This window comes from Grampus griseus (genome assembly GCF_964374135.1).
Source record: "Grampus griseus genome assembly, chromosome: 17".
In the NCBI taxonomy this organism is placed as follows: Eukaryota; Metazoa; Chordata; class Mammalia; order Artiodactyla; family Delphinidae; genus Grampus; species Grampus griseus.
In genome coordinates, this window is record NC_139011.1 from 69,894,388 (window position 1) to 69,904,372 (window position 9,985).

The window sequence follows — 9,985 nt, forward strand, 5'->3', positions numbered from 1 at the left end:
ATAAGTATAAAAGTAAGACTTTGGAGAGATGTAAGACTATGTAAATCAGTGGAGCAGGGGAAGATCAGAAAAAGCTTCCCTGAACAAAAATAACCAAGCAGATAACTGAAAAGAACTAGATGAAGGGATTGTTTGTAGAAGCAAATATATTCTAGGCAGGTGGAAGAGTACATTCAATGGCCCTGGGCACTTAAATTGAAGAAATAAAAGATTCATGCTGATGTGTGCTCTAATACATAGGATGTCAGCACATGCCTATACACACATGGCTTCTGATATATAATCTAAAGATACAGCCAGAGATTAATGGAATCATATTCCACTAAAACAGGTGAGGCTTTCTAGAAATGGTGCGCTTCAAATGATATTTGTAAAAGGACATAACTCATGGTAAGCACATAAATAACTCCTTGATGCAAAATGCACCAAATGTACTATAAAAGCATTGCCAATATAATCATTGAAGTTTGAAGAGGGGAACCTAGAAAATATTCCAAGATTGAACCAATGTGGCCTTTCTAGAAAATTGGAGAGAGAAGTCTGTGTGTGTGTGTGTGTGTGTGTGTGTGTGTTTGGGGGTGGGGGCATTGCATGCAAATTTTCCCTGTGTATTCTATTTATGGGGTCTTCACTATTCCCTTAGGTGCTCCTAGAGTCCTTTTATATATCTCTCTGAATTACCACATGGGGTTAGGGTTATTATAATAAATGATTAGTACCAATACATCATCAGAATCTGCAGCAGGTACTAGATGAATTTGAATATTTGACTAAAATAATCTAAGAATCATAAACATTAGGGTACATAGTGCTTAATGTAAACTTCATATATCAGCAGGTGCAAGCACCACTCATTTTGAACATGTGATGTCCAAGGGCACATAGTTCCAACAAATAAATCCTAATCTAAACAACCCAATGCAGTGAACAAAGGCATTATTATCGCTATCACTGTTACTATTATTACCCTTCTACATTATTATTATTATTATTATTGCTATATATGGAATTCAGGCCACCCACTTTATAAATTTCATGGGATGAGTCATCTGGGTAAGCTTCATTCTGTTAAGTGAATTTAGAAAGGAAAAAGATAAGTTATTGCCTTGACTGTGTAAAATTAAGAGGCTGTTGGTGACCACTCCAGCAGCACCTCAAACAAAATTATGGAACAATTCTGGCAATTCTTCTATAAAATCAAGTGTTTATGTTTCAGAATGCAAATTGGTTAATTCCTATTATGTTGCCTAATTTTCCAAAGTTAAAAAATGTCCCTTTTAAAAAGAGGTTACAAAAACAAAAAAAAAAAGAGGTTACAAAGGGAATGGAATTTTAATGTGCCTAAATCTGTAAATATGAAGAAAGCATAGAATCATAGAAGGCTAAGGGAGATGGTAACCACAAATCAAAAACCTACATAGATATACAAAAACTAGAGAGAAAGGAAAACAAGCATACCACTAAAGAAAATTATTAAACAACAAAAGAAGAAACTAAAAGAAGAAAAGAACAGAGAAGAACTATCAAAACAACCAGAAAGAAGCAGCAAACTGGCAATAAGTACATACCTATCCATAATCATTTTGAATGTCAATGGACTAAGTGTTTCAATCAAAAGACATAGGGTGGCCGATTGAAAAAAAAAAACAAGATCCATCTTACAAGAGGCTCACTTCAGAAATAGGCACACACAGACTGAAAGTGAGAGGATGGAAAAAGATATTTCATGCAAATGGAAATGACAAGAAAGCAGAGGTAGCAATACTCATATCAGAAAAAAAAAAACGACTTTAAAATAAAGTCTAGGGGCTTCCCTGGTGGCGCAGTGGTTGAGAGTCTGCCTGCCGATGCAGGGGACGTGGGTTCGTGCCCTGGTCCGGGAAGATCCCACATGCTTCGGAGCAGCTGGGCCCATGAGCTGTGGCTGCTGGGCCTGCGTGTCTGGAGCCTGTGCTCTGCAATGGGAGAGGCCACAACAGTGAGAGGCCTGTGTACTGCAAAAAAAAAAAAAAAGAATATAACAAAAGATAAAGAGCATTATATAATGATAAAGGGATCAATGCAAGAAGAGAATATAACATTCATCACATATATGTACCTAATACAGAAGCACCTAAATATATAAGGAAAATATTAACAGACGTAAAAGGAGAAACTAACAAAAATACAGTAATAGTAGGGTACTTTAACACTCCACTTGCATCAATGCACAGATCATCCAGGCAGAAAATCAGTAAGGAAACAGTGGTCTTAAATGATGTTAGACCAGTTGGATTTAATAGCTATCTATAAAACATTCCATCTAAAAACAGCAGAATACACATTCTTTTTAAGTACATGTGGAACACTCTCCATGATGGATCACATGCTAGGCCACCAAATAAGTCTCAACAGATTTTAGAGGATAGAAATTATATTGAGCAGTTTTTCTGACCACAACTGTATGAAACTAGCAATCAATTGCAAGACAAGAAATGGGAAAAGCATGGAGACTAAACAACATGCTACTAAAAAAAGAGTGAGTCAGTGAAGACAGCAAAGAGGAAATAAATCAGAAAATACCTTGAGACAAATGAAAATGGAAACACAACTTTCCAAAATCTATGGGATGCAGCAAAAGCAGTTCTAAGCAGGAAGTTTATAGCGATACAGGCCTATCTCAAGAAACAAGAAAAATCTCAAACAACCTAACTTACCATCTAAAGGAATTAGAAAAAGAAAAACAAAGCCCAAAGTCAGCAGAAGGAAGGAAATACTAAAGATCAGAGAGGAAATAAAATAGAGACCAAAAACACAATAGAAAAGATCAGTGAAACCAAGTTTTTTTGTTTTGTTTTTTGAAAAGATAAACAGAATTGATAAACCTTTAGCCAGGCTCATCAAGAAAAGAGAGAGGACCCAAATAAACAAAATAAGAAATGAAAGAGGAAAAATAGCAACAGATATCATAGGGATACAAAATATCATAGGAGAATACTATGAACAGTTATATTTCAACAAATTGGAAAACCTAGAAGAAATAGACAAATTCTAGAAACATACAACTCTCTAAGACTGAATCAGAAAGAAATAGACAATCTGAACAGACTGATCACTAGTAGCAAAATTGAATTTGTAATTTGAAAACTCCCGGGAAACCAAAGTCCAGGACCAGAGAGCTTCACAGGGGAATTTTAAACAACATATAAAGAAGAGCTAATACCTGTCCTTCTCAAACTATTCCAAAAAAATGAAGAGGATGAAGAGCATTCCCAAATTCATTCTACTAGGCCACCATTACCCTGATACCAAACCAGACAAAGACACTACAAAAAAAGAAAATTACAAGCCAATATCTCTGATGAAGGTAGATGCAAAAATTCTCAACAAAATATTAGTAAGCTGAATTCAACAATAAATAAAAAGGATCATACACCATGATCAAGTGGGATTTATTCCAGGGATGCAAGGGTGGTCCAATATTCACAAACCAGTCAGTGTGATACACCACATTAAGAACAGGAAGGATAAAAAAATCATACAATCATCTCAATAGATGCAGAAAAAGCATTTGACAAAATTCAACACCCATTCATGATAAAAACTCTCATCAAAGTGGGTATAGAGGGAACATATCCCGACATAATAAAGACCATTTATGACAAACCCATGGCTGACATCATACTCAACAGTGAAAAGTCAAAAGCCTTTCTTCTAAAGTAAGGAACAAGACAAGGATGCCCACTCTCACCACTTCTGTTTATCATATTTTTGGAAATGCTAGCCACAGCCATCAGACAAGAAAAAGAAATAAAAGGCATCCAAATTGGAAGGGAAGAACTAAAATTGTGACTATTTGCAGATGACATGATACTATTTCTAGAAAACCCTCAAGTCTCCACCAAAAAACTCTTAAAACTAATAAATGAATTAGTAAAGTTGCAGGATACAAGATTGATATATGTAAATCTGTTGCTTTTCTAAACATTAATATGAACTATCAGAAAGAGAAGGCAAGAAAACAATCCTGTTTAAAATTACATCAAAAAGAATAAAATACCTAAGGATAAACTTAACCAAGTAGATGAAAGATCTGTACTCTGAAAACTGTAAAATACTGCTGAAGGAAATTGAAGATGACACAAAGAAAATGGAAAGATATCCTCCCATGTTCTTGGGTTGGAAGAATTAATATTGTTAAAATGGCCATACTACCTAAAGCAATCTACAGATACAATGCATTCTCTATCAAAATACCAATAACATTTTTCGCAGAAGTAGAACAAATAATCCTAAGAGTTATATGAAACTACAAATGACCCTGAATTGCCAAAGCAATCTTGAGAAAAAAGAACAAAGCTGGAGGTATCAAGCTTCCTGACTTCAGACTGTACGATAAAGCTACAGTAAGCAAAACAGCGTGGTACTGGCACAAAAACAAATATATTGATCAATGGGACAGAATAGAGAGCCAAGAAATAAACTCACGAACTTATGGTCTACGACAAAGGAGGCAAGAATATACAATGGAGAAAAGACAGTCTTTTCAATAAGTGGTGTTGGGAAAACTGGACAGCTACATATAAAAGAATGAAATTAGAGCATTCTCTGACATCATACACAAAAATAAACTCAAAATGGATTAAACACCTAAATGTAAGACCAAATACTATGAAACTCCTAGAGGAAAATATAGGCAGAACACTCCTTGACATAAATAGCAGCAATATCTTTTTGGATCTGTCTCTTAAGGCAAAAGAAACAGAAGTAAAAATAAACAAATGGGACCTAATTAAACTTAAAATCTTTTGCACGGCAAAGGAAATCATTGACAAAACAAAAAGACAACCTAGAGAATGGGAGAAAATATTTGCAAATGGTGTGACTGACAAGGGGTTAATATCCAAACAAACAACCCAGTGAAAAATATGGGTAGAAGAACTGAATAGACATTTTTCCAAAGAAGATATACAGATGGCCAACAGACACTTGAAAAAATGCTCAACATTGCTAATCATCAGAGAAATGCAATTAAAACCACAGTGAGATATCACCTCACACCTGTGCAACTGGCTATCTTCAAAAAGTCTACAAATAAGAAATTTTGGCAAGGATGTGGAGAAAAGGGAGCCCTCCTACATTGTTGGGGGGAATGTAAATTGGTGCAGCCACTATGGAAAACAGTACAGAGGTTCCTCAAAAAACTAAGAATAGAACTGCCATATGATCCAGCAATTCCACTGCTAGGTATATATCCAAAGAAAACAAAAACACTAATTCTAAAAAAATACATGCACCCCAATGTCAGAGCAGCATTATTCACAATAGCCAAGATACACACACACACACACACACACACACACACACACACACACACACACACACACACAATGGAATATTACTCAGCTGTAAAAAAAAGAATGAAATTCTGCCATTTGCAGCAACATGGATGGACCTAGAGGGTGTTATGCTTAGTGAAGTAAGTCAGACAGAGAAAGACAAGTGTTATCACTTGTATGTGGAACCTAAAGAAATAAAACAAATGAATGAATATAACAAAACAGGAACAGACTCACAGATATAGAGAACAAACTAGTGGTTACCAGTAGGGAGAGGAAAGGGAGGATGGGACAAGATAGGGGTATGGAATTAAGAGATACAAACTACTATGTGTAAAATAAATAAGCAACAAGGACATTGTACAGTACAAGGAAATATGGCCATTAATTGTAATAACTTTAAATGGAATATAATCTATAAAACACTGAATTACTATGCTATATACCTGAAATTAATATAATGTTGTAAATCAACTATACTTCAGTTTTAAAAAGAATCATAGAAGACTAAGGGGGAAGAACTAGATAGGAGCTCTTTCTAGAATCACTTGGAAAGATTTTAAGATTTCTGATGTCTAGACCCCACCCATGTTGTCCAAAAGCAACATCTCTCAGATTTATCCCAAAGCAAAATCTTGCAGAGTGGGCCTGGCTCAGGCACTTTTAGGGCTCCAGGTGTTTCTGTAGAGCTGCCCACATTAAGAGCCAGTGCTGACTAGTTTCCTTATTCACTGGACCTGACAGCTTTAGTTAAGTAACACGGAAAGCACTTGTCGACCAAGCAGCTCTCTAGAGGAATTTTCCATTGCCTGGATTTCCTAAGAAAACACTTAAGCAAAGATAATAGCATCTGTGTGATTCAACAGAAAATAAAATTTGGCTTTGCATAGTTTAAATCAAGAAGGAGTATCCCAAAACAACATTCCTGTAGACTCTGGGCAAGTCACTTTAAACCTGTGTCTTCTCTGTAAAAGAGTAATAAAATATGAACCCTTTTTATCTCTCAGACCTTTTATCAAATACCTAGTATAGGTGTGCCAAGAAGGATACTAGGTACTTTTATAAACACAAATCTAATGATTATTTTCTAGGGTTGGGGGTTGAGCAATTTTTAAGATGGTCCTCTCTCTCTCTGCCCCCTAAAATTGAAACAGAGTATGCTGGAAGAATGGGCAATCCTGGTAGATTTCATCCCAAATCTGTAATTCATCAGTAGGTAGAATGAGCTATGTGATGAATATACCGCAAGGCCATTATACTGGGGGTTGTGAGGGTTTCAGAGGTGGTGATGGTGGTGCTGGTGATGATAGTAACTAGCATGTTAACTAGATTCTCTCATTGGAACCCTACAAAATTATAAGGTGGGTACTTTCATATCCTTATTTTACAGAGGAGGAACATAAGATTGGAGAGGCTGAATGAATTGCCCAAAGCAGCTGGACGCAGGCTTTGAAACCAGGCTGACTGATTTCACAGCCCAAGCTGTAACTCACCAGGGAGCTTTGCTTCAGGAATTCACAGTCTAATTCCAGGGGGTTGTTGCCTGCTATATTCCCTTGCTTATCAATCTGTGAATGAGCCAGATGGAGCATATTTTAAAGCTCAAGAAAAATTTTGTAGTAATGGCTTTAAACAAGGAACTACCAATAAGCACGTTCATTAATGAGGTCCAGTAAGTAGTTCAGTGTCAAGGACAGTATTTATTTGGTTAAGTAAAGCCCTGAATCTGAGACCTGTATTACTGAAAAAATATTGACTGCGTCTTGTCCGCTGCTAGGAAACATAACATGTACTTCACAGATGTGAAATTTAAACACCTTGTTGCTTACTTACAGTAAGCAATTGCCGTGATAAACCAAGACTTCAAGTCCAACAGAAGTGTTTATTTGACAAAATGTCTGTAAGCAGAGCGTTGATCCTTGATTTTGCCGATGGTTGTTCCCCATTCACCTTAGCTCAAGATGTCTCTTATGTTAATTAGCTTAAAAAGATAGAAGATAAAAACAAAGACATAAACTTTTGCTCAAGGCAAAATTTCTTTTCAATAAGGTTTCCAATACAGTGATTGTTCTACAAATTGTCATCTAAATGTGGCTAAACGGACTACAAAACCAGCAGAGTACGTAGAAACCAAAATAGTTGTCATTCCTGTTTTGGGGGGCATTTAAGTGCTAGTTTAATAGGACTGGCCTAAAGGCATATCTTTAACTCTAATAAAGCCCACCTTCAAATGAAGCCTCACCCAGCCCAGGTAACAGACATGTGTTTGAAAGTGAAGGAAATACTGAAGGATTCCCTCTAGAGATGAATAACTGCACTTAAACCACCCTTGGTAATTTCCTAATAAGTTTTTTCACAAGTGAAATACATTATCTGACACTCAGTGTCCATTTTAAGAAAGAGATAACTGACTACCTGTGGTCATATCACTTCCCCCAAGCATGAACATCAATAATGAGGGGCAGAAAGCTGGAACTGGGATCCAGTCTAAGTGCTCTGCTTCCAAATCTGTGCCTTTAAATCCTTGTTAATTTCAAAGGCTGAATTGAGAGATAGAATCACAAATGGCGGGGAATCCTCTCTTGTTAGTGCACGTGGCCAGGCCCCTGCAACAATCACAGGACTGGGAAGCAGCGCAGTCCCCTGTTGTGCGCCAAACACATCATGGCCTTGCACCAATTTCTAGTGTCCACACTGCGTTTTCCAGTGGTACATTTCAACTTACTCACTGGGATAGTGGCAATGACTTTGTGCCCTCTATTGTAGATACACATTTTCCCCTCATTTTGCTGAAGTTTTCTCTTTCAGATGAACAACTAGAGCCCACCAAATTGTAATCAACCCATTAGCACAGCTTTTTGGTCTGCAAAGCCTTCTTCTATCTTGTGTAGTAAGTGGTGCTTTATTATTGACAACATATCATTGCTAAGAACAGTCTCTGTCTCTGCTGAATGCCTCTGGAAGGTGCCCAGAACTGAACAGCTAAAGCTGAACCGCCTCTCCCAGTGGGTGAAGGTAGACAGGCTCCTTTCTGAATGAGTTACATAGTCAGGTGCAGATTTTTCCACAACTGCACACACACACCCATGGTTTCTAGGCCTGCAGAATTAGATGGGCCCTGATGCTGGTCTCCCTGCTGCCCACCTAGATGGGCACTTGTGCAGCTTAAGCTCTCCTCACAGGCCTCAGACTCCAAAGCTGAGCTCAGTTGCCCCTTCCCAGGGCCCTCACCACCACTGTCAGGCCTCCCATGGGCATCCCCAACTGCTCTACTGCAGCTGCTCCCGGACTCTTCCGTGAGGCATACACAGCTTTCCATAATGCTCCAGAAACCATGAACATTCTGCCAAACCGTCCTCACAATCAGAGGTCACTGGTGGGAGCTGGTCCAAGACCACAGACATGCAGACTGGTCGGCGGGCCACCGTCACCAAAGCCCCACGAGCCGCCCAGGTGATAACCTTAGGACCTCTGCAATCCCTCATCCCTCCTCATGGGGTCTCCTCTCTCAGGCTTCTCAGTTCTCTCAGGGCCAGATACTAAGTAGAACTCATGAAACCAGTTTTAAATGAATGGCCCTGGAAGTAACAAGCTGGGTCCCTGCACAAGTTAGCTCTTAACTGGGACACAGTCCAAACCTCCCAAAGAGCTGACCGGAACTAGACAGTCTCAGGATGGGGTGGGAGGGTGAGTGACAAGTGCTTCCCCACAAAGGAAGCTGTAACCCTACCCAGCACCCTTCGGTGGGTGTACCAGCCCCAGGGCTTGGACATCCGGAAAATGGTCTCAAAAGCCTTCTGTGTAACTTTCTTAGAGACCCGAGCAAAAGAGTCAAATGAGCAATGTTCAGCATTTGGTCTCACATTAAAAAAGCGAGGCAGAGCAGCTCTATCTGTGTGCCTGTATCGCCCTCTGGTGTTCAAAAAGTTATGAACTATAAACAGTTTCAACTTCAAAAGATTCCTCACCCCAAATCACCATTTCTTTTCAGTATCCCTGACGCCTCTCCCTCAGCCACCTGAGATTGTGAGAGTCACCAAGAAAAATACTCATGGAAACATCAGGGTGGGGCAAGCCGTGTCTAGAGGGAATGCCGCCCTTCTGCCATGTTCTGAAGCTGAAGTTTTGCAGGAGTGTGGAGTAGCTAGTCAGCTAGGGGATTTAAATCATAACCCTATAAAAACCTGTTTTGAAGTTTCTGTCTGAAGGGGGACACTTTAGGGCAATTGTTGAAATTCTGAGGTCTCAGACCCACTTGCTGGACCAGGACAGAAGACCCACGAGATCCAGGAGGCAAATTCACAAACAGTGAATCAATGCCTGCTGGTTGCTGCCGGGGAAGGCAAAGGCCAAGAGACGTTCCCTCTCTCTCTGGCACATTGCATAGGTCCCCAGATGGCAGGTCTTAGTCAGGTTTTCCTTGGCCAACAGGGTGGGTAAGTGTTTTATTTAAAGGCAGACGCACATTCCAGTCCACAGTGGCTCCCCCAGCGTCAGTCAGCAACCTTGACCCATGCGCGAGGCGTCTGAGTTTACAACTTCTGGTTACCACCTAGAAGAGGAGGCAACACGTCTACACTTAAAAGCATAATCCACAATACAAGGCAGCTAACAAGGAGTAGCAGATGACTGCACGGAACATACGTCCAGAGGACGTAGGAGAGAAG

The 9,985-nt window shown here is 39.2% G+C and overlaps 1 protein-coding gene across 1 annotated transcript in view; it reads right to left on the minus strand.

Moving 5' to 3' along the window:
• Nucleotides 1–9,413, minus strand: part of DNAJC5B (DnaJ heat shock protein family (Hsp40) member C5 beta) — a gene marked incomplete at its 3' end in the record, with an annotated part of 67,989 nt that extends 58,576 nt beyond the window's left edge. The window contains exon 1 of the mRNA XM_082674577.1: nucleotides 9,372–9,413. The remainder of the gene's footprint in view (nucleotides 1–9,371) is intronic.
• Nucleotides 9,414–9,985: the final 572 nt, after the last annotated feature.